General features: G+C 35.1%; 1 protein-coding gene across 1 annotated transcript in view; it reads left to right on the top strand.

Annotated features, from left to right (window-relative positions):
• The window catches only part of LOC115216420 (5-hydroxytryptamine receptor 2A-like), a 344032-nt gene that overhangs the window by 86632 nt on the left and 230541 nt on the right, over positions 1 to 26859 (top strand). Inside the window, exon 2 of the mRNA XM_036506829.1 lies at positions 21508 to 21587. The gene's annotated coding sequence lies outside the window, so the exon portion shown is untranslated. The remainder of the gene's footprint in view (positions 1 to 21507; positions 21588 to 26859) is intronic.

The following is a 26859-nucleotide window of genomic DNA, read 5'->3' on the forward strand; positions in this document are numbered from 1 at the left end:
CTCATCATTTTTTCCCAACTGATGATCTGGAGCAACATGAAAAATGTATCTTGCTGAAAGACACAACGCGCCACCGGGAATTGAACTCATGACCGTACGATTGTGAGCCGAATACTCTAACCACTAAGCCACGCGCCTTTACGTTCCCTATACAGAATAACCAACTAAACTCTTTTAATACTATACTGCTCAGGGTTATAGCGCTCTAAAATCCACACGCTTTGGGACATTTCTCTTTTTAGATATCGTTGTTACTATGTGGGAATTCCAATCTTTAGGGATCTGTTGAATATGCAATATATTACGAAACTGTGTCAAGAAATCCCTTGCAGTCGCATTTATCTGCGTTTAATGTTTCTCTTGTAATATCATCTAATCCAGGGGTCTTTCTGTATATTTCTTTTGTTGGTAGTTTGTTGAATGACTTTTGCTATTTATTTTAAAGATACTTAATGTACAGCCGATTGCAGCTCATGCTGTAAACCAGGAATTTTCAGATAGAGAATTGCTCTCCTTGAACGCCTCCTTAGTGACTAAATGTTCTTCCATATTTTATTCTGTATTTTTAAATTAGAATATGCGGATTTTAATGTCGTTAGATTATTAGATAAACAACCAAGAAATCGATATGTTTTAAACAACGAGCGAAATTTTATTGTGTTTGATATTGAGGAATATCACTCACAAATTCGTTTGCTCATGCAACTGTAACCGGTGCATAGAATATTTACCACTCTGTACACCCAATCGAGTATATCTGCGAAATCGTCAACAGTTCCTTAATGCCGTTCATCAGAGGGTCATTAAAGAGCTGTGAACATACTGTAAATTTAGGCAAAGTTCCTTTCGTTTTGCTGTTTAAGACGATGGGATGTGAATTGTGACTCATATGGCAGCTATTAGTAATGGGCTGATCCTCTTCGTGGAGACTATTCTCATATGGCAGAATTTTTTTTCTTTTTCTACCCACAAGGGGCTAAACACAGAGGGGACAAACAAGGACAGGCAAACGGATTAAGTCGATTACATCGACCCCAGTGCGTAACTGGTACTTAATTCATCGACTCCGAAAGGATGAAGGGCAAAGTCGACATCGGCGGAATTTGAACTCAGAACGTAACGGCAGATGAAATACGGCAACACATTTCGCCCGGCGTACTAACGTTTCTGCCAGCTCGCCGCCTTATCTCTTATGGCAGAATATACTACACTGCTAATAAGCAGCAGCAATACAGTGAAATTGAAAGACTGTATGGTAAGATTTCAGTGCTGAATTTGAATTACCTTGAGAATACAGAAGATTCAACAGGAAAACGATCGCGTATCTGTTTCTAAATTGCTACATTTTAATCATTGCAAGAGTTATTATAATAAGACCTAGAACAAAACACAATGCAGTTGAAAAAAGTTTCTGCTATTCCACCACACCACTTACAAACTTCTTATCTTGATCATTTTTATAGCTTAAAAAACAAATAGACCATAAGTAATTTATGATATTTATTTATTTTTAACCATGAAAATCTATACATACTTTAGCTATCTCAAAAATTTTTCGATACAGTTTAGCAATGTTGTGAATTCATGTATCACTACGAACGTAAATGTGCGTTATTTTTCAAACTTTATATTATTTTCTGAACTTTAATCATCATAAAAATGTTAAAATAAAAATTATATGACTGAAGTTATAAAATTTCAGGAAATAAAGAAAACAGGAATGATAATAAAAGATGCGGTGTAAAATAAATTACTTATGGAAATGAATATATAATGAATTCGTGAGATATTATCTGTGAATATTCAGCTTATCCTAAAAGGTATTTAATAAAACCTATTTACACAAAAACTATTTATTGAAGTACATTATAGTTAGCTGTAATTTTAATTAGTGTTTCAAGATTTTCTAAAGTTCGAGTCAAAATTTATTGAATCATTAAATTAGTTTATAACAGCAAGCACATTAATGTTGGAATGTTGGATTTACATTTGAATGTAAATAAAAAGAAATCCAGTAATGAAATATTTATTAGCGAAGGGCAGAGGCGGTGTTGGATGGTAGAATGTGTCAAACGCGGAAGTGATGGGATGTATTAATTGGATAAACCCGTTTGGGTTCTGAGTTCAAGCTTTGCTTACTTGTAGTCTTTTTATATTTTTACATTTTTGTTTTCGTTAAAATTATTTTATAGCAATTTCTAGTTCTTTTTTTATGTTTTATTCATTTCCGCCTCTATTTGCTTACTCTTTTACTCTATTTTACTCTTTTACTTGTTTCAGTCATTTGACTGCGGCCATGCTGGAGCGCCGCCTTTAGTCGAGCAAATCGACCCCTGGACTTATTTCTTTGTAAGCCCAGTACTTATTCTATCGGTCTCTGTTGCCGAACCGCTAATTGACGGGGACGTAAACACACCAGCATCAGTTGTCAAGCAATGCTAGGGGGACAAACACAGACACACAAACATATACACACACACTTATATATATATACATATATAAGACAGGCTTCTTTCAGTTTCCGTCTACCAAATCCACTCACAAGGCATTGGTCGGCCAGGGCTAGAGCAGAAGACACTTGCCCAAGATGCCACGCAGTGAGACTGAACCCGGAACCATGAGGTTGGTTAGCAAGCTACTTACCACACAGCCACTCCTGCGCTTGTGTAATGAAAACGTTCACTTCGCAATCTATTGGGTTCAGGTTCAATCTCTCTTAGCGTGACATGTTGTCTTTCCATATCACACTGAATTGACTAATTTCTTCTTTATCAGACACTGCGTAGAAACGTGTCGGTGTGACATTTCCTATTTCTAAGAGGTAAGCTTAACTGGAACCCAGTTTAACAGCACCACCAGACCATAAGGGATTTGGGGAGCTGAGTTCTATCACTTATAAGTTTTTAGCTTCGGTCTCAAAGCGGAGATTAACTTCCTACTTACTCACACGAATCCTCAGAAATGATCATATATTTTACTCTTTCCTTTCCTCTTATGAGTAAATCATTAAAATATAATTACCACTTAAGTTCCTGGGATTATACTTCTCTCCTCAAATTTTTTGGCTTTGTGCCTATACCAGAAATAATAATGTAACATTAATATGAATAACAGTTCTAACAGTTGGGTTAACATTACAGATAGAAATTTAACTGCTCTATGTGTACTTTTACGAAAAACGCAGTAAGTAACCTACAGCAGTTGCTTGTATACATAAAAAATGTTTACTCTAATTATGAGTTCGCAAATTATGAAAAGAATTGTATTAATATTGTCAACATGATCTTCTATTTACGTGTGAAAATGGCTTATGAGTAATATGGAGTGATCATTTTTTTTTGTACTATATTTAGCTTCATACAAGTTTTGAAAGAGTATAATTATGATTGATAGCATTCCAGATATGACTAATCTCTTTTATTTAAATAATCCATATGGAGGACTATCTTAATCAATGATTCTTTCCTCTAAGGAACATAGTATTAATTGAACAGTCATACAGTTTATGTCAGTTCAAGTGACACTATTTCAAGGGAATCTGGTTTTAATTACTAATTTTTAACCCTTCATTTTATTTTCTCCCATACGGCTTGTTATTCTCACTAGTTGCAGCCCCTTCTCCCCCCACACACACACTTTTCTTCCTACCTATCTCCCTGCTACTCCACTCTTCTTTGCATTGCCTTGTTTTATCCATTCGTACGTTTACTAGTGTGGTTTTTATTATGTCTATATTTTTCCTCTCTGAAGATGTCTGATTTTTGACTCGTCACGGTAAATCACTCATCGTAATTTTTTTTCCTACGAAATTTTATGTTCCTATCATACCGAAGCAAATATCACTGAGTAATGAGATACATGCAATATAGCATCTATGTATTTGAAGCAAAGATAAGTAAACTAATTGCTCGGATAACATATGCGTGAAATTACAAATCCATATAATAGGAAACATAACAATTTCTTATATTGGCACATACACAAATATTCTATTTAAACTGTTGTCCTTTCGTTATTCCTATGTTATTCTTTAATAATTTAACCTTTAATCATAATTATTACAATAATGGTCATCACGTTTTATTTAATTCCATTTCATGTCAAGAAATACAATATCTATGTTACTCGTGATCTTTCAAAAAAAAAGTAGGATATAATTTAAGTAGATTTTGCTGCTAATTCTAGCAGGTCAATTTTGTTTTTTTGGTTCATGCAGTTTCTTCGTTGGCTCTTGCAATGAAATACGTTGAATAGAAATATTTGCTATTTATTTCTGTAGCATCGTCAAAATATGTTTAAGGTGTATAACAAGTGAGAGTCAAAGGTGCTGCTCGTCTATATATGAGAAACTACAGTATAGCGAAAATCGATATTGCAATACTATTAAAAGCAGATCAAATTTGCAAGTTGACTTCCGCTCAATAACTTCCAGTACACTTTCCCTTCAACCGTGCTGTAACTACGCAAAATATGATTTCTATAACTAGAAAGAGAATTGCACATGACCATTTAAGAGGCTACCACAATCAACGTGAAAGAGAAAGAGAGAGAGAAGGGGAGAGAAAGACATCCTCAAACTGAAGACTAGTATCGAACGCTCGTAACAGATTGGACACCGCCAAAGAAACCTAAGGTTTTGGTAGTGGAGCTGTTAAAGTTATTACTTCCCCTGCTTTCAACTATTTGACGCTTCACATGTCAAACAATTTTCATGAAATTTCAAACTCGTTTCGGGACTCTACTGGACCAAACCCCTGGTTTATTGACGGTGAGAGTCACAGTAAAATGTCCTTAGACTCCAGTGTGGAGAAACCGAACAGGAGAAGTAACTCGAAAAATATAGGTTTATGCTTTCATGCGCATAATTCACTTTTAAGCATCGACAGAAACTAATCGCACATGTACGTGCATACGCAATTATAAGTACATATGTGTGATTAAATAACCGCCTCTGCCTCGACGAGGTGTAGTCCTATTGAGAGACACCCTGGGCAATAGTCTTCTACTATAGGCCAGGGCCGGCCAATATCATGAGATTGAATTTCTTGGCCAGCAGCCATTCCTGTTGCTGTTGCTGCTACTACAACCTTGACCCGGTAACTAACAATGGAAAATAAACAATACCATGTGATTTGTGTAAGAGAACATGTGAACTGTCAGAACAGATATCATGAAAGACTAATTTAATCTAATTTATTTCAATATATTTTCCCATTTATTTCAGTATGACTACGTTGACTTTTAAAGCGATCGAAACTAGTAACGTAATTTGATAAACATTGTAAATACTTCCTTAATTTTAGCCATTATATGGCTAAATGTATGTATGTATGTAGGTTTTTAATACATTCAGACATGCATGTATGTATATGTGAGTGTGTATGTGTGAGTCTTTGTGTGTGTGTGTTCTAGCGGTTAGGCTATTCAACAACTGATCATAAGATCGTAAGTTCGATAACCGGTGTCGCATCTGCAGCTAGCAAGCCATGCTACTCCAGACTGATGACGAGCAAGACTCAGAAACGTGTATCTGGGTGCAGGCTTAGCTGGATGGGGGTGCTTGCCTCCCCCTTGTAAACATAAGGACACAGGAAATGTGTCAAGGCCGACAGCAAGCTTTGTTGCTTCCTAGGGCTAAATAGCGGTGGTTTCATTCCCTTTATGGGACTGTCACGTTAAGTTGACAGTCATAATAGATTGTTCTCTCTCCTCTCTCTCTCTCTCTCTCTCTCTCTCTCTATTATATATATATATATATTATATATATATATATATATAATATATATATATATATATATATATATATTATACATATATATATATACATATATATATATAAATATATATATATATATATAAATATATATAATATATATAGGTAAACAGTAAAAATAATTACAGACATGGACAAGAACATGAACACCACAGAGACGACACAAGAACCACAGGACGGGACATTCGAAGCCCTCAGTCATCAGTCAAGAACCAGATCATCTTAGCAATTTCGGCTGATTAATCTTGAGATTGCTCCGATATGGCCAGCCAGCCAAGGGAAATCTAAGCCAAGCGCATTAGATCCCCTGGAAGAAAGCTTCGAATGTATACAACGCGAGGACGGAAAACGAACGAAGTACATAAACAAAAAAAAAAAAAAAATACAGAATACGTGACACCAATAAGAATACAAAAACGTAAAAACAATAACGGTAAAAATAAAAATAAAAAATAAACAACAAAACAAAACCAGGACGTGGGACAAGGGTCTTTCGACAGGACGAGTTGAGTATGGGGCTGGCTTGTGAAGTTGTGCCTAATGGCCACGGGGAGACGAACAAATACGTGTTGCTTCTGCGGCTGCTGAAAACGAAAAGAGCGCTCAACGGCGGCTAGCTGTCACGTGAGAACAGAAGACAGGAGAAAGGGACAGATTAAAAGAGAGAGAAGGTGGACGAGGAGGAGAAGAAAGAGACAGATCGAGGGGGCTGGAGGTGAGAGAGATAGAGAAACGTAGAAGGGGGGGGGGGAGACGGATGGAGAGGGAAAGAAAGGAAGGGGAATAAGGGAGGAGAGAGAGAGAGAAAAAGAGACAGATTAAGAGTCGTATCAATGCTAGAGAAAAAATATACTTATCGTATAAGGTCAATTGTGGATACGTAGCCGCCGATTATATAGGTAAACAGTAAAAATAATTACAGACATGGACAAGAACATGAAACACCACAGAGACAACACAAGAACCACAGGACGGGACATTCGAAGCCCTCAGTCATCAGTCAAGAACCAGATCATCTTAGCAATTTCGGCTGATTAATCTTGAGATTGCTCCGATATGGCCAGCCAGCCAAGGGAAATCTAAGCCAGCGCATTAGATCCCTGGAAGAAAGCTTAGAATGTATACAACGCGAGGACGGAAAACGAACGAAGTACATAAAAAAAAAAAAAAAAAAAAAAATACAGAATACGTGACACCAATAAGAATACAAAAACGTAAAAACAATAACGGTAAAAATAAAAATAAAAAATAAACAACAAAACAAAACCAGGACGTGGGACAAGGGTCTTTCGACAGGACGAGTTGAGTATGGGGCTGGCTTGTGAAGTTGTGCCTAATGGCCACGGGGAGACGAACAAATACGTGTTGCTTCTGCGGCTGCTGAAAACGAAAAGAGCGCTCAACGGCGGCTAGCTGTCACGTGATATATATATATATATATTATATCTATATAAATATATATATATATACTGACTCGAGGCTATGCTAAAATGTACTTGCCTAAGCTGTTGCATGATAGCACCGGTCCCAGAGCTATTGTCTCTTGTATATCGAGAGTTATAATTTTTTCAATTGTACTGAGTTTCGTATTTTCGCTGGTAGTATTTGAATTTTTACAATATAATAATCGTAATTGGAAGCAAGAAAAGAGCGAAAATCAGATGAAATCCTTATTGTATGAACAACGCATCACGCATTTGTGCCAAGCTTTTATGCGCATTACATGGTAACATTTGCTTGAACTTTAAATCAAATTTTACGAATGAGAACATTGACATCGGTTTAACAGCCAGCTTGTTTAAAAATGCTCGATCTGTTAGAAATAGGAAAACTAAATTCAGCTACAATAAAAAATTCATAACAAAGAAAGACAACATTGGATTTAGTAATGCGGTGTTAATGATTGAAACGAATGACGGGTGTGTTGTGGTGTTGATGCCTTGGATATTTCAAACTCTTTTTTATCATGATTATTCTAGAACACAAGAAGAAAGGAAAAGTCAAGAAAAAACATAAAATAAAAAAAGCAACCCAGAAGACTGGATTAAACAAAATAGGAAGCTGCATCGTGAATTAATACAGTTTTTCAACAGATTTAATTTTCTCATCTTTGGATTATGGAATCCACGGAAATACTCAATCTGACAATTGCTAGCAGCAGTTGTGAGGTTTCTAGAAAATGCTGTTATTAGGCTGAGGACAGAAGAATTCTCGTTCAGCTATACCCGGCTGCTTACCAAGCAGTCTATGAAAAAAGTAGTAACAGCGTCAAAAGTAAACAGTTTGTAATACATGATATCTAACGCTGTGTTATAACAACTCCAGCGGGAAAACATGTTCCTCTAAACTGTGAAACAGTTGTATTGCGGATAAATTTAGGCAATTTGATACGGAAATGTCTACCACTACTACGTTTCCCACAGGGAAACTCATTACGTTAATACTGCACTGGTAAATATATCAAACATTCTATATCCAAACAAGACTAGGCGTATGAACTGTCCCTGAAAACTTAAAGTGCCTCAGAGGGAAAGGGTACATCTTGGTGAAGGTTCTTCTCGGCGGATTAAAGACGAATGTGGAAGCAAGATAATGCGTACAATATTAAAGAAGATACTCTATCGTGAATAAAAGAATAGTAAAGTAGGACATTTCTCAGATAATTAATAGAAAGACATATTGATATTGATACATACAGAGTGGAAGAGTTGGGTTAGTTCTCGTACCAAATTCGTTTCCCCGAGAACGCACTCTTTCAGAGCCTGGCTACAGGCAAATGCATAACAATATACACACGCATGTATATATATATATATATATATATATATATATATATATATATGTAGATGTAATATGTGACAATTATTAGGTAGCCATGATAAAACTACGAGTTTCGGATGCCGAGGTGGAAATCCACGTCGCCATCTCTTCAGTTATCCGGCCATCAAATAATGTCACATATTACATTTATAGATAAATTCTCTGTTTACATAATATCGAGGTCTCTTTCTTTCATTTGTTGTCTTACCATTTTTATCAATAATATATATATATATATATATATATATATATTATATATATATATATATTATATATATATATATATATATATATATATATATATATATATATATATATATATATATTGTCAATTTCTTATGTATTTACATGCATATATATTGGTACACGTACATATATTATTGGTTGACTAATGTTATATATTGAAAGAAATGAAAGAAAATCGCTATAGTTTTATAGTGATAGAAACTAACCTTATTACAAAATATCTATCTATCTATTTTTATGCGTACATATTGATACGTATATATGTCGGTGTAGATAGGTGTGCATAAAGTTATGTATGTATACATAAAGATGCACACGTATATGTGTGTCTGTATACGTGCATGTGTGTGCATGTCTGTAAATATGAACATATTTATGCGCATGCGTCTGTGTATGATGTACGTGTGGGTATATCAGGAAGTGTATGCGTCCACGACCTTGAAAGTAAATGTAACTTACAATCTTTAAGTTCTCGTACTCTGCATCATTTATCGGTCTTGCATACAACTTCATAAAAATGTAAATCTTTGCTGACATATTCCGTATCTTAAGAAATCATGTTACAAACAACTCCCCACACCAACCTCATACAACCAACGTCCGTTATCACATCACGTTGGTCCAGAAGAACCACTATCTTCCATGTTTATGAGATACTTCGTTGCTATATCTTATTGCCAGCAAAGGAGCATGTTTCAAAGTGCGATGTAATGTAATGATCGTTCTTCCAAGATAAACTGTGTTTATAAACCACTTCCTTACCTCGTGCATCGTTCACATCGCTTCTGGCTACTTATCAATCTTCTGCCGTGTGCCGTTGTCTTTGTTTTGATTGTTGTCAAATTTATAGATATACTCCCGTTGTGTAGGTTTGTGATTGTATGTGTGTATGTATATATATATATATATATATATATATATATATATATATATATATGTGTGTGTGTGTGTGTGTATATATACACGTGTGTGAATGCGTGCGCGAATATATATTAGAATATATCATATTACATATTTTATATAGCCACTACAAATATTTTTTCTCTCCTTGTTTCTTTCTGTGTTCCTTTCTGTGGATGAGGGTAGGCTCAAAACGTTAAATACTTTTTTCAATTCCGGAGCGTTATACTAATACATCTGTTTTCTACACCACCTGTCTTCGTCTTTCGTTTTTTGTGTGAATTCTCTTTATATATATATATATAGACATCATGTATGTATATATCAACACATACAAACACAGACACACGTCTGATGATGAGATTTTCATTATTTCTCGGAAACAGCTGTAAGACTACTGCTCTATTTATAAATGTCCTAGCAATACCAAATTACCTTCGCCTACGATATGTGCGTCTCTGATCGAAAGCAGAAGTCGTAGGGAAACAACATGGCCATGTGTTGACCGGAATTCTTTGGGCCTTGAATAATTGAAAACATGGGTGTTTCGTTCAGCAAACTTAAGGCACCTTTTGAGCAGGATGGGCTACTCGATCTGAGGTAAATTCTAACTGGGCCATGCATTGTGATGCATTTGTGTGGTGTACTCTTACCAGACGGGTTGTCATGATGGGTGTACTGGATTTCATATATTTGTACCCGAGTGTCACTTTCATGGGATGCACTGCTCTCTCACTCAATAATAATAATAATAATAATAATAATAATAATAATAATAATAATAATAATAATAATCATCATCCTTTCTACTAAAGGCAGAATTCCTGAAATATTGGGAAAGGGGATTAGTCGATTACATCGAGCCCAGTGTTTTACTGGTACTTAATTGATCAACCCTCAGAACATAAAAAAACAAACGAAAGCATTTCGCCCGTTTTGCTAATATAGGAGACATATATCTAAAATATAGGAAGTATAGGGATATAGGAAGCAGAGGAAAGCATAATGCTTTCAGCTGTTGAGTATGGCAAGGAAATGGTAAATGTTTTGTAGCCGTTATAAAGCGAAATTTCATGTTAGATAGTTTGAAGTTTTAGTTTGGAACAAATAATTTTGAATAGAAATAGAAAATAACTACGTATAGCAATAATAGTTACACATATACGCTTACAGACTTATTCAAACATATACTGAGATACACTTTCACATACACATCTGTATATACATAGAATTGATATTTTAAAAAAATCTACAGATGTAATCCGTAGATCAGTATAGCATTGAAAGAAATAATATTGGGTTGTCCGGAAAGTTCGTGCCGATTTATAGTAGCTTACCTTTCGACTTATTTTAAAATATGGTTGAGTCCATAAAAGAGGATTTGACTACACCTCCATTTAGAGCATAGTTGAAACTATCTTTTCGTGGAAGAAGGTTATGTTGCCATAAACTCTGTAAATTTTGTAAGGGAAGATAAGAAAGTTAATTTTCGGCACTTGATGCCTTGGGAACCAGACAACAATTGCTGCAGCTCGGCTGGGATGTGTTACCCCACTCTCCATATTCACCAGATATTGCTCCTTTGGATTTCCACTTATTCAGGTCTATGCAGAATAGTCTTAATGGTAAAAATTTCAATTCCTTGGATGGCGTAAAATAATGCATTGATGAATTCTTTGCCATGAAACCACCTTAATTCTGGGAAGAGGGAATTTTCAAGTTAAAGGAAAGGTGGAGACGCATATTTGGTTCATTAAAAATGTAATGGGAAGTATTTATTGACCTTCTTCTTTCCATTAAAAATCGGCACGTACTTTCCGGACAACCAAATATTAACAGTTTAGTCATTTGACTTGAACTAACTGCCAAGACTTCATTACACCCAAACTAATCTCAAGATTTACTCAAATCATTAGCAATGCAGGGTTTTAAAAAATGTGTCCTTATTCTTTGTACAGAGAGTACGCAAGGGATTGTGATACACCGATATCACACTGAAACTATTCTGACGGATTCCCCTTTTTCTTGTCTACAAAATTACTTTTCATAAATATTTTAGATCTACTGTCATCTGTCAAAGAGAATGATTTGGTAATATGTATAAAACTTTCATTTAATGTACTCGAGAGCGAGCGTAGACGCTCTCACGATTCTCCTATCCATTGGCCATATTATACATTCATAGAGTGTCTGCTGCAAAGAAAGAGAGAACGAAAGAGAGAGAGAGAGAGAGAGAGAGAGAGAGAAGGAGACCTGCAACGCAGCTAATTTTCAACTAAGTAGACGGGAGAACGGTGAAATGAAGTGCCTAGCAGAATACTGCATAGTGTACACATCTCTCTCTCTCTCTCTCTCTCTCTCTCTCTCTCTCTCTTTCTCTATCTATCTATGTATCTATATATATATATATACATGAGGGTGTGCATGCATATATACATATATGAGTGTATATATGTATATATATATATATATATATATATATATATATATATATATATATATATTTTAATATATATGATATATATATATATATATGAATTCATTTAAAATACACGCATATAAATATAAATATATATACTTATATTATATATATATGTGTGTGTGTGTGTGTGTGTGTGCATGTGTGTGTGTATGTATATAATTATACACAGAGGCACGTATGTATTTATAGTTGAGCAGACGAACATATGCTCTCTCTGTTACTCTCAAACACACGCTCACACTTTCCCTCACACGCACGCACACACACACACACACACACACACACATACACACACACACCGTTTTCTCTTTCGCACACCCACATACCCGAGTTCTACTTCTTATTCATTCAGTTTGGTGCTTCTGTTATTGTTTGTCTAAAGGATGTTTCTTCTACTTCTGGTTACTCTTGCTGCCACTTTAGCATCTGTAGCTGCTGCTGCTGCTGCTGCTGCGGCTGCTGCTGCTGCTGCTGCTGCTGCTTCTACTACTGCTGTTGTTGTTGTTCCTGGTGTTGCTTCTGCTGCTGCTACTGCCGCGGCTTACCGAAAGTTAAGAGGTAGGGGGGTGAATCTGATAGCAATGGTGATGAAGAAAGCTGCCGTCTGACTGAGGCACTTGATAGACTGCTTGTACAGATGTAGTGGAATTGTCGGCTAAACATAATTCCAAAATAACCCAAGCAAGCTTCACACTTCATAATCTAAGCTTACAATCTTGTGTTTTTTATTTTGGTTTATTTTTTGTTAAATGTGTATATCTGCGAGTGCGTGCGCACGTGTGTATGTGTTTGCGTTTGTGTGCCTGTCTGTGTATGTGTGTGTGTGTGTGCTGTCTAAGCCACCCCACCTTTCCTATAGTCATCCACCTACAACTTGCTTCAACTTTCAATTTACGTCAGCGCATAAGAAAATAAACTTCCATCCCACCATCCTACCCGACCATTTTCGTTACCATCATCGTGACTACCATCAGAATCACCCCAATGAGCATCATCATCAAGATTACAATCATTATTATCATCTACATCTTCCTCGTTATTATCACCACCATCGTCATCTGTCATCGTCTATGGCAGCATCACCAACATCATCCGACGTCGTTGTCGTCATGGTAGTCATCGGTATTGTCATCACAATCATTATCAACATGATTGTTATCATTATGCTCATCATCATCACAATTATCCCAATCTTCGTTATCGTTATCGTCACCGTCGCCAGCACTAACAGCGTCAGCGGCATCATCATCATCATCATCATTCATCATCATCATCAAATTCAATATCATCATCGTAATCACTTCTACCGTCACCGCCGCCGTCGAAACCATCAGCACCACCACCACCACAATCACCACCAACACCAACACCACCTCTACCATCACCAACACCACCACCACCCCATCATCATCATTATTATCATCATCATCATCGTCACCATCATCACCGTCGTCGTCGTCATCGTCAGGATGTTAAAATACTTAGACATCTTCTCCATCAACACGATCTTAATTGTCATCGGCATATTTTAACACCCTTCCTTTACATCATAATTATTACAATCAACTCCATCATCATTATCTTAATCATCCTCGTTAGCGTAATTATTATAAAACTGTAGGCGGGGCAGTTGAGATTTCTGTCATTATTATCAGCTCCGTTCGTATTTTTGTTACTACCACCGTCGACACTCCCCGTAATTGGCTTTGAAATAATAATCATCATCATCATCATCCTCATCATTATCATCATCGTCATCATCATCGTCGTCGTCGCCGTCGTCGTCGTCATCATTCACCATCATCATCAACAACAACAACAACAACATTGCTGCCTTTCTTGACGCTGTCGTCATCATCATCGTTGTGATCATCACCCTCATTATCATTATCATCAGCAGTAACTGACATTGTTAACAACATCATATTAATCACCATCATCAGCCTCGTTGTCGTCGTCATCATCATCATCATCATCAGCATCATCAACCTCTTTCACCATTCCCTCCATTCCATCCTTCTCGTCACCGTCGTCATCATCATCATTATCATCATTATCATCATCATCATCACCACCACCAGCACAATCATCATCCTCATCACCATCACCATCATCATGTACAACAGTAACAAAACGCACGCTATCCTTAATTACGTGATGACATGGCCGATCGAATTTCAAGGAACAGCGACCAATTTTGTCTGAAATCGCATCATACCAATTCAATAAACTAATAAAGAAAACAAACACGATGATTAATCGTCCATTAGTCCTGTGTAATATCCTTGCTAAGCTTTCCATGACGTAGGTTCGCGAACGTTTCTACAATTGGAGTGTTGCCTTTACGACGCAATATTTGGCAAGCTTTTCTTCTATAAAAACATAAGTCGTTCTTGCTCAAATATCCTCATACCATTCCACCGATGTTGTTTGGAGGAACTTAAAGTGCCAGTGTAGATTGGCATCATTGCGGTTGGAGACAAGTGCAGAATATAAAGGGTCGGAATAAAGTGTAGCAGGCGATTTTATCCAATATTCTAAATCAGTGTTTCTCAACCTTTTTAATCTTGCGTAACCCTTAAAATAAATTACGTCTCAAGAAAACAAAAACACCAAAACACAATTCGGATTTCAGGTGCACAATATCTGCTTGATTGTGTTGAGAAAAATGATGACTTTTTGAAAACTTTGCGAAGGCCTTCGGGCAGTTTATCTACCTTCCAAGCAATGCTGTAAACAGCGGAAGTAAGCTAGAACGTGCAAAGAAGCTTTACTTTGGGTACTTTAGCTTCGTTACTATTGCAACAGTTAGGATACTTATTGATCAGACCACGTGTTTATTCTAACATATATTTGTACATATATATTTCTTCATTGCCCAAAGGGGGATAAACATAGACGGGATAAACAAGGACAGAAAAAGGGATTAAGTCGATTATATCGACCCCAGTGCGTAACTGGTCCTAATTTAATCGACCTCGAGAGGATGAAAGGTAAAGTCGACCTTGGCGTGCTAACGATTCTTAATTTTTTATTGCCCACAAGGGCCTAGATATAGCGGAGACGAACAAGGACAGACAAAGGGATTAAGTCGATTACATCGACCCCAGTGCGTAACTGGTGCTTATTTAGTCGACCCCGAGAGGATGAAAGGTAATGTCGACCTCGGCTGAATTTCAACTGAACTCAGAATGTAACGGCAGGCGAAATACCGCTTAGCATCTCACCCGGCGTGCTAACGATTCTTATTTTTTTATTGCCACAAGGGCCTAAACACAGAGAGAACAAACAAGGACAGACAAACGGATTAAGTCGATTATATCGACCCCAGTGCGTAACTGCTACTTATTTAATCGATCCTGGAAGGATGAAAAGAAAGGCGACCTCGGCGGAATTTGAACTCAGAATGTAGCGACAGACGAAATACCGCTATGCATTCCTCCCCGCGTGCTAACGATTCTGCCAGTTCACCGCCTTTGTACATATAATACACATGACGCATATAGAATGTCCATCCCTTACAAACTTCACTTGCTGCTATGCGCATGCACCTTTATCGATTTCATTTATCTAAAGATACTTCAAATGAACTTGAAGACTCAAAGGATTTTGCATTGTGTTATGGAAGTTATGTTCTCCGATGAGAACCTTTTTGCTTTGTTTGTGGTGTAAAACAATTTTTCTACTTTAGTTTTCTTTTGTTTATGATAGAGTATAATGGCGTGTTTTGAATTCAGAATGTAAAGCGAGACAATTATCAAATAATGTGTCGTCCGACGTTCTGTACCGTTTCTCCATTCCACGGTCTTATTTTGGCAGCTTGTGTTGACTTCGAATTATTCTGTTTGTCGTTCGGATTCATCTGAAAATTCTAGCACCTATGGCTAAATAATAATTTAAACAACAACAACGACATCAAGCCTACACAAAACATTCAGGCGTTAAGATTTCTACATCATCAGCAGGAGCAACACTACTAATACACACAGATAAAACACAAACACACATACATATGTATATGTGTGTGCCTGTGTGTGTATGCATATATTTATGCATGTATGTATATTCAAGTGAGTGCGTGCGTGGGCGGGGCTGAAGCTTTTTGGAATGCCGGAATGAACGAAAAACTGAACAGAGATATTTCTGGTCTTTATCTTTGCCCTTCTTCTTGCTTATAACTCTTTACATAGTGAAATCAGAGTCCCCAAATTCACTTTCATATGACATTGTTATTAGTTCGTTGTTTTGACATAATCGACCAGGCTTTGTTCCTATAAATATATGACCCTCATGCCGTGTTAAAATCAGAAATATTGTAATTATCAATCATTAAATTATGATTAACATCCTCCTCAACAACCCTTATATTTCCCTCCCCACAGCATCCATCTCCTTATCGTCATCAACACATCTTCTACAGCTGCTTCAGTCTAAGCAGCTTTAGCTGCACTAGAAATTGTAAATTCACATTAGAAACAGCCTTGGGTAAAATATTAAAATGTCTCTAACCATAAAATCACTGAATATAATAAAAAAATAAATATTATAACTACCATTATTACAATAATGACAATCACGTTCTCAAACAAACACTTGAATTAATAATAGCTCTTAGCTTCTATAAATGATCAACAAAAATAACAACTACTGCAGCGAAAACTATCACCAGACAAATAAGAATAATATTTAAAAAAGATAAGTTGACAAATAACAGACGAAGAACGAAAGACTTGCAGAAGTATAACAGAAGTATAGAATTTTTTTTCTAAATCCGTTCATAGAGCTAACGTGTTCTTTAAAAGAAACTAGGATAACTTTATAGCAGACTGTCCGTCTTTAATATATGTGTCGTATACTCGCAATATATCAGTTTATATTTTGTGGTGTTGCGGAATCGAACAATCGCCATCATGAATTAAGCGTAATTGGAACGAATAGAGATTCTCAGCTTTATATGAACAAACAAGCACGAAATACTAGGTAAAAACGCATATACTTCGTATGATATGGCTGAGTCACTGGATTTGTGCGCTTTCGAATATCTTTGACCGTTAATACAAGACTGAAGTCATGTAGAAGCTAATACATATACACACATTCAATAGCTTTACAGAAATAATAAAAATGGTGACACCATACCTCCTTCAAATTATACACTATATTTGTTCAAATTAATATATAAATTTACATTTACGTATGTGTGTGAGCGTGAGTGTGGGTGCGTGTGCACGCATGTATATTCTAATGGCAGTGGTTAGTAGAATCTTAAGTATCGGGGAAAGAAAGAAAAACAAACTTGCATACTATTATTCTAAGTTCTCTGTCCACATCCCGCTGAAACCATCCCTTGTCTTCTATCATTCTAACAAGCATGAAATAATATTCCAATCACACAGTCAGGCTTTCCATTTCATCGAACACTTCATTACCGTAATTATCTGGTCTTAAATATGCCTGCTAGACAGTTACACGAAGGCGCGCGCGTATACATGCATGCATGCATACATACTACATGCATACATACATACAAGCATACATATATCCAGACTATGAATTCATATTCATATCAATGACAATTGGAGAATTAGGTTTTGTTAATTAAGTGCTTGAAGAAGTATCTGGACAAGCTGGGAATTTCAGAAAGAGAAATGGACCAGCAAATTTGTACATTGAAAAAAAAATCTGTGAGTGAAGCAGTAGAAATATGCAAGACATTTCTCAAGTTCCAAATGTAAATTTGTTTGTGTTAACTACATTCCTAAGATGGAACCTTGTATCTTTGTTGGAAACTGCCTCCCTCCTAAATAGATTTATAATTAAAAAAAAGAAGACAGCATACTTTCTTACTTACATGTATATGCGTTTAGGCTTGTTAGCATTGTATTCCGGCCATACTGGAGTGCAGACATGTGAGGGTAGTATCAATTAGTGCTAGACTGAAAATGAAACTAACATTCTACTCACATTGCATTCACAGATAGAGAATTTAATTAAACCCCTTGTGACAGTAGATTAAGTGCGAACAATTCTGCTACGGGAAACAGACACACACATTGATATATCTATGTATATATATATATATATATATATATATATATATATACACACACATACATGTTGAGCAATGAGAATGAGTGCTCATAACCGCATTCGTGGATAAAGATTATGTTAGGAAAATATTTTAATCTTAACGAATTTTCAACCCAATCCCATGGAGGAATGGTGTTCGTTTCCATTTTGGATTAAAACACGAAAAACCAGGAGGATTCAGGATAAACTTTTGTGAAAAGTTTTGGAAAACAAAGCAAGAATTGCGATGGGGGCGACTCTTCGGCAACAACTTCGTTCACCATGACAGCATGTGTCTTCTATGTGTAGAGTTCGTATGATGTTATATATTTAATGTACGCGTTCACACACACAGACAAACACGCATACACACACACACATACATATATATGCCTGTATGTATGAGAGTGTGTGTATGTGTGTGTGTGCTACGGTGTAAGTGTGTGTATGTATGAGTACCAATTCCTGATGAGATGTATGTGTATTACCTTCAGAATATGCAGTTATATATATACATAAGATTCGTTCGGTGTTCTGAATCCATACCTTAAACTAGCCATTCATATTTATACATATATATGCAATACGCATAAGGATTTACATATATGCATTTGTATATATATATATATATATATATATATATATACGTGTTTATGCAGTTGCTGTGTACCATGTATTTATATATGTGTAGATTTACATACGCACTCGCGTACACTCTCACATACGCACGCCCACACACACTAACACACTCACAAAATAAATTGTAGGTAAGAATAATGGATGTTGATATGTTGTTGAGTCTGAGATATTGTTGGCTGTTGGCCATTTCCACATCCCGAGGGATAGTCATTTATATCTAGCTTCCATATCACGAGAAATGGTAGTATTCACCATTGGGCCATTATACATTTTAGAGGAAGCCTCCCAGATATTAGTAGATATTAATTGAGGAATAACGAGCAATACTGTGTTGTACGTGTATAAACAAACATGCTTTAACTTTCTCACTAAAATTGTCTAATGATAGAAAATAATACTGCAGTCTTACAGAAATACGTGATGTAAAATTCTTCAACGCTTTCGTTTTTATATTGAGCAAAATTTTACCAGTCAAATGTACTTTCAATTTTTCCTTTTCTATCCATATAACATGTATCCACTCGCTAAAATGAAAAAGTGATTAACTTTCAGAGTATGGACCTTTAAGTGAACTTTAGAATTGTCTCCCTTGATTTTCTCGAAGGGATGAATTATCCCTTTAGTATTTAAACCGGCCATATCCGGCCAAAATGGTTAATCTGTTTTATGTTCAAACTGACCAGATCCAGGCTCTCACACCTACCCTACAATGTTATTCTACATTAAGTAATTACACCATCAAGATCTTGAAGATATGAGATAATGGATGATTAATTCAAATCAATGGGAATCAATTAGCATTATGTTTGATAGAATAATCTGAATACTAAAGGGTTAAAGCTAATATTACCATGAAACCTTGCAGTGCGAATTTAATTCCTTCTATGACCGAACTCGTTTTACGATCTACTCGTTTTGCAAATCAATTTTCCCGATTGAAATTAATTAAAATATAATTAATCCGTTCCAAACCCACCAAACCACCAGAAAATAATTTTTTTATGAGTTTTGAACCAGGAAAGTTGTATTTACATGTCAAATGGCAATTATTAAAGATATATGTAAACTGGTCTTATTTATTGAATTACCTCAAAGATAGGACGATTTGTGCGCGAGGAAGACTATAGCGTGGGGGAGGTGAATTGCTGTTTGAAAGGAGAATCTCTTTCCATTTAGACTTCAGAAAAAAATATCTGGCGCTTTCTCTCTCACTTCGCTTAATTTAGGCTTTTTGGATGCACTTCCGTCACTTTTTACACTTGCAGGTAGTTTCAATACAAATATATCAAGAGAAGCCTGCTTTTACCTGCCTTTCAAAATGACACGAAAAGCCGCCTGAGCAGCGTCATTAAATAAAGTTACTGCACGATCTGTAGCTACATTTTCATGATGATAATTTTTTACAAATTCAGACACATACTATCACTTTCCCTCTACATGGCCTTGCTTTTGCTTTTTTAGCCCCAAATTAACTTAAATTAACTTTGCCAACTCTGACTTTATGACAGTCGTAGGGATAGCATTCTCCGCTACACTGTCAACCTCCGGGGAAACAATCTCTTCCACCGCATTCAGCACTGTCCTTTGCACTAACCTTCTTAGGACCCATGACTAACACATCTAAATATTATAAAATAATAGCACAAAATGCACAAAACTAATCAAAAACACTGGGAAAAGCACAACAGGGATGCTGCCACAAAGAAATAAACAAGTGAACTGAGTGAGCAGAAACTATACTTGTTGGGAGAGCGTGTGCGATCTCAGCGCTGACAAGTAGTCGCTTGTATGAAACTCGCTCGTACTACGGATTTACGCTCGTACTTCAAGACAAAATTTCACACGAACCACGACTCACACAGTAAATTACTCGTACAATGGTGCACTCGTATTGCGAGGTTCTACTGTATATCCGCTTAAGTGCGTATCATTTGTTGGTTAAATATTTGCTAATTGTTACCATGACATATAGCATGAATAATTTATTAGCAAAAGCTGTTGAGATGATTTGTTCTCACTTCTTTATAAACCGTTGAGATAAATGTGATGGACATCGTTTGATGACATGTGAAAAGGACAAGATCAGCTGTGATTTTAAATGTATGAATAAGTTGTCTTCTGTTCGTGGTTGAAAAATTTTTAGGCTTTTTCTCGCGTTCTAAATCAAACAATGAAACATGAATGGCAGTTCATAGACAAATCGTGGCTGCGGCTTTAAATAAGACATCAGTAATATTTCCATGTTGTTTTCCAGGTATTTAATATTTGACGTCCTTAAGGCAGCGGGCTGGCAGAACCGTTAGAAGGTCGGCTAAAATACTTAGCGGTATTTCGTCCGTCTTGCCGTTGTGAGTTCAAATACTGCCTGGGTTTACTTTACCTTTCATCCTCTCGGACTTGACAAAATAAGTACCAGTTGAGTACTGGAGTCAATGTAATCAACTTCCCCTCCCCTAACATTGCGGGCCTTTACCAACATTAGAAACCAATATTTCATGTTCTTTGAAACGTAGTTTATAGCAAAATTTATTCTTCTACATTGGAAATTAATTACATTTTTCCTTAATTTGTTTTTCAGGTATTAATTTACATGATGATAAAAATGGATTACATCTAAATGGATAATAGTGGATTTGATATACAGCTCTGATCATAGAGGTAAGTGCATGTTATATATTTCCGCTTTCATATAATTATTTATATTTTGTTTTTGCCATATATTTTCTCATGCAAACAGATCTGTATTTCTTACAATGCATAGAAACTGCATGAATTCCAAACAGTTCAGCGTTTAGATTCTGTACATAACGTAAGGAATTATAGATTGGTGTAATGCCAGTGTACTATAGCACGAACATTCGTACATGACATTCCATCAGCACTGCGTTGGAAACAGCTCAACAGATTACTCCATTTATTTGAAATATGCTCGTTCATTACGGCATAAATACAACTGACAGGTATAAGCAACAATAACACAATAAAATTAAAAGCGCCTTCGTGATTTTGCAATGTTTAAGGTGATGCCCGTGAGCGTATCGGGAGAAAATGGACATGTTTTAGGTACACATATTACTTTTATCGATATTCCGATAAATTACTCTGTTTTCCTTTTAACTACTCAATAAAAGTAACGATATAATGGTTGAATTTTATTCAAGTTATTCTCGCAGAGTAATCACACACACGCGTGTGCATGCAACTGCCTTCACTATTGAAACGGATATGTGGTGGTACATTATATTTTCCCTGTTTACCGTAACACATAATTTCTATGGATCTATATATTTCCTTTGCTTTTTTATCTGATGCCCATAAAATACTATCAATGAAAATCCATGAAATATCAATAAAAATTATAAACAGTTCTCAGAGCAATTCTTTGCTAGAGAGGCCCCATTATATTTTACCTTTACAGAGTATTTCGATAATCACTTTTTTCAGCAATGCCTAGCAATAATATTTAATGCCTTAAATTTTTCAATTATTTACTTCGTTAGCAAAAAGTTGAATTTCTATTACGTTATATGTTGGGCTGTGCATTTTAAAAATTACACTAGTATATTACGTAAAAAGGCCCCCAACTTGTTTTCTTACTTCTTTCCTGGTAATATATTTCAGCTTATATATTTTAAAGCATAAAAATAAATACATAAAATGGAAGAAATATAACAATGTAAATACAACATTTGAAATTCTCATAAGAAATTACTCATTTTAAAGACACTATCATTAAGCAAGTAGAAAATCAATTTACATATTAAAGAACACATAAATAAATTTACGCTGGATGAATGGATATCCAAGCCAAAAGATAATACGTTATATCGTCAATCTGTTCGCCAACCACGGGAAAAAAATATTTTATTCAAATAATAACCATTCCAAATAATAACCATTTTAATATTGTACAGCAATTTAGCAGATTTTGACAAGAAACAAAGTAGAAAAGAAAAATACAAAATATGCAAAAATGAATTTGAAAAGAAAGATGAAAAAGGAAATAAGTCTATTATTTTCTGAAGTTTTTGTTTACAGCGTATAAATATATTTAGAAAATATATATAATTTTATGTTTATGACAGTGTTCAAAGACTGATAAAAAGGAAATCAATGGAAGGAAGAACAACAATTGTTCAGCAGCAAACAAAGCAGATATTTCTTCATAGTTTTATTGGTAAAAAATGTTTATAGCTATAATAATAATAATAATAATAATAATAATAATAATAATAATAATAATAGTATAGTGATACTGATATAAATATATAAATAAAAATTAACTGCCATTGTCATCTTTGTAACATCAACAGCATCGACAACGACAACTCCTTAGTCATTGTCATGCAAAACAAAAATTTAATGTTCAAAATGCAAAGAGAAAATCAGCGAGCAGTTGTTTCGTTTTCCATATTTCTACTCTGGATTGAAATGAGGTTTTTTAGCAGTGTTACGATCCAGAGTCGTTGTATACGTGTGACAATATATTCTGGTTGCAATAATAATATAAGCGCACATAAAAGTATATATACACACACATTCACACACACACACATAGCAACGTTACCTATGTCTGTATGTGTAACGTGTTAAATGTACTGAAACGTATTTCCCTTAACATTTCTTCATCGATTTCCCAACTGGTACTTTCACATTGCTCTCGTATCATCATAGAATTAAACTTGAGTCTGAACGAACGGTGGATCGTCTGCAGTAAGTTATACATTATCCGAACATGAAACTTGAAGTAGCTTACGTATAAACTCTTGTAAACTTTAAGTAATATATATGTGTTTGTTTGTGTGTGTATGTATATATATATATACATACATACGTACACATGCGTATATACATACAAATGTATATGTATACATACATACATCAAACTAATACGCTTGTTGATCATCGCCATTTTCGTCTCTTCGCTTTCTGCAAATTTCAACCATATATATATATATATATATATATAATATATATATATATATATATATATATATGGTTGAAATTTGCAGAAAGCGAAGATACGAAAATGGGCGATGATCAACAAGCGTATTATTTTGATGCACGAGAAAAAGGAAAAGGTCTTTTAAGTTTCGAGCATATAGTCTTCAACAGAAAGGAATAAAAGGAAGTAAGCAGAGGGAGAATGATAAACACGTGTAGAATTCAGCGGCCTAGCATGGCGAATGTTTGGATACAAATTTTTTTCATATATGTGGGATAATGTTACTGCCAAAAACTGAAACAGCCGACCCACATCTAAAATATTATATCTTGTCTGATGGACAATGTTACTTGTCTGAATACATTTCACTCGGAAAATAACAAAAATCCGATACCATTCCAATGTTTGTTCACACTGCCTCATGAAAATGTCTAAATGACCCATTCTCTAAGATTCGCACGTAACATTTGTTCTTTTTCTTGTAATTTCACGTGAATTTGCTATCCTAGTTCTTGAGTTAAACTTTTTGAGTTATTTTTTTGTTTTACCTCATAATTTTTCATAGTAAATTCTAGTAACAAAATTGCTAATTTGGAAAAACAATCAGCTGCAAAAAAACGCAAAACATCAATGTCTGTCAAAAATCTGTAGCCGATGGCAGATTAGGAGCTTTTCGTGAGTAATACTGCAAATATAAGAGTTTTAAACATACTCCGATCAATATGAGCAACGGACGTCTGCGAATCTGATTCTGACATTCACAGTTCTTAAAACGATTAACTGTAGAATGGATTGCAGCATTCTAAATATGTAGCTATTGATGTTAAGTTACTTTTGCCATCAATGACAGAATTGTATATTAAAACTTGCAGAGTAAGACGAAAGATGACGTTATGTGATTGAGATGTATGTCTAGATATGATTAAAATATTCGAAAAGTAGAAAATATTTCTATAAATTTTAGTGACAAGTTAATTGAATTGAAGCATATAAATCTTTCCCCAAAATACTGACTTGAATTAATCAAATACAATATTTTCCTTGTCATAACAGAAGAGACAGTGAATATGAGAAAACCTCTGGAATGATATATCACAGAATATAAATTTTTGTATGTATTTAGATATGGATATGACTCTCTATTTCGATTTTCATACCAATGTTTACTTATGTAGCGTACTGTGATGTACAACTCAATTATTGTAAATTGTCTATGTAATGTCAGGAACACAGGATTTCCAGGAATTTGAAAATTTGATTTCGAAAATTTGTCACACATCCAAAATTAATAAATATTGCATAGCATAGTATAGGCTTCAAAAGAGGGTCAATCTCTGGTATATCACATAAGGTACAGTGAAACCATGTTCAAGATAATATATCTGCATTATTTTTCCACCGATATCCCTTTGAGAAAAGAATAAGATTATTCCAAAGCAACGCCATTATCCATGAATAGAGAATCTAATAAAAGAACATGACTTTAAGCCAGGTTAAAACTGTGATCAATGGAACCGACTAGTACTGCCTGTTTAGTAATATTATCAAGAGTTTAAGCATTTAAAGAAACCTATTTCAAACTTGCGATGATTCTTTCAACTGAATCTGCTGTAAATGTTAACGAATTATAGGGTTATACGAACATTTATCTTTATAGAAGTAAATGACGGTAAAGGTTGGTTCATAAATATCTGCAAAATGTAAATCTATAATGACGAACATTAGATATTCCTTGATTCGCGAAACAGTCACCGAGAATTTTCTTTGAAACAGTCATGCAGGAATATATTACGCATTATGTGTCTCGGGATTACATGACTCCTGAGAATAACACTGTTCAAAAATATGCATGCACGCACATATACATACATATATCTGTTTGTGTATGTATATAATATGTATGTATATATCTATATATGCAATAAATACATACACACACATACCTATATATATACACACACACAATTAGAAGCAAGAAAATCAACGTGATGAATTCTCTAATACGGTTCTTTGTGATAGATGTAGGGCATGTTGTTAAATTTAATGCTGGAAAATATAGCATCTTTGATATTTAGAGGATAGCTCACATGCTCAAATTATCCAACCTTATAGCTACAGAAATACCTTGAAGATAAAAGTATAATAGACCTTTGGTAATAAACAAGTCTTCAGAACTGCAGTTTCTTCGCAATTATGTACAATACTCATTTCAGTCTTTGCTTTTATCATCCCAAATATGAGCTATGGAAAAATATTTCATTGTCTTTCCTGTGGCATTTGGCGCTCGTGTTCCAACTTTTGTTTCGAAACATTTGAATATAAAATGAAAATATAAGTTAGAAATTATTTCATTGACCATTCGTTAATCGACTTTAGAAGCATCGAATTTTATTGAGGTGGTGCTCCAGCATGGCCACAGTCGATGACAGAATCAAATAAAAGAATGAAAGAGTATAGCTGTGTTGATTACAATTATGCTAATCCCGATTAAATATAAGATGTAAAAATTGCCTTCTCGGTGTGTGTATATGTGGGTGTGTAGTTCTCATACACAGCTGATGTGTCTTTGTTATTAATTATATAACCCTGTTATTAATTATATTATATAAAAAAAAAAAAACGTTTGATTAAAGCAAAACTAAACCTCGTGTTTCCATTCCGAATGTCTATTATTTCCTTTGAAGTAATCAAAATATGTAATGTAACCTATGGACCAGTAACAGACACAGAAAAGTTTTCACATGCATTTTCCACAATCATATTCATATTACAACTCCTAGATGTTAGGTCGATACATCCTTCATGCATTCCTAGACCGCTTTCCCAGTTATTTGCTCATGCATGACAATCGATGAATAATGTGATTATACTGGATCAAAAGTGTGACGGGATTTAGTCACATGACCAAATTAATTTATACTCTGTCTGTGTATTGTTTGCACTCAACAATTTCGTTCCTAATTCTCAATAATACAGCATTCTGTG

The sequence above is a fragment of the Octopus sinensis genome, linkage group LG10 (assembly GCF_006345805.1).
Source record: "Octopus sinensis linkage group LG10, ASM634580v1, whole genome shotgun sequence".
Taxonomy (NCBI): Eukaryota; Metazoa; Mollusca; class Cephalopoda; order Octopoda; family Octopodidae; genus Octopus; species Octopus sinensis.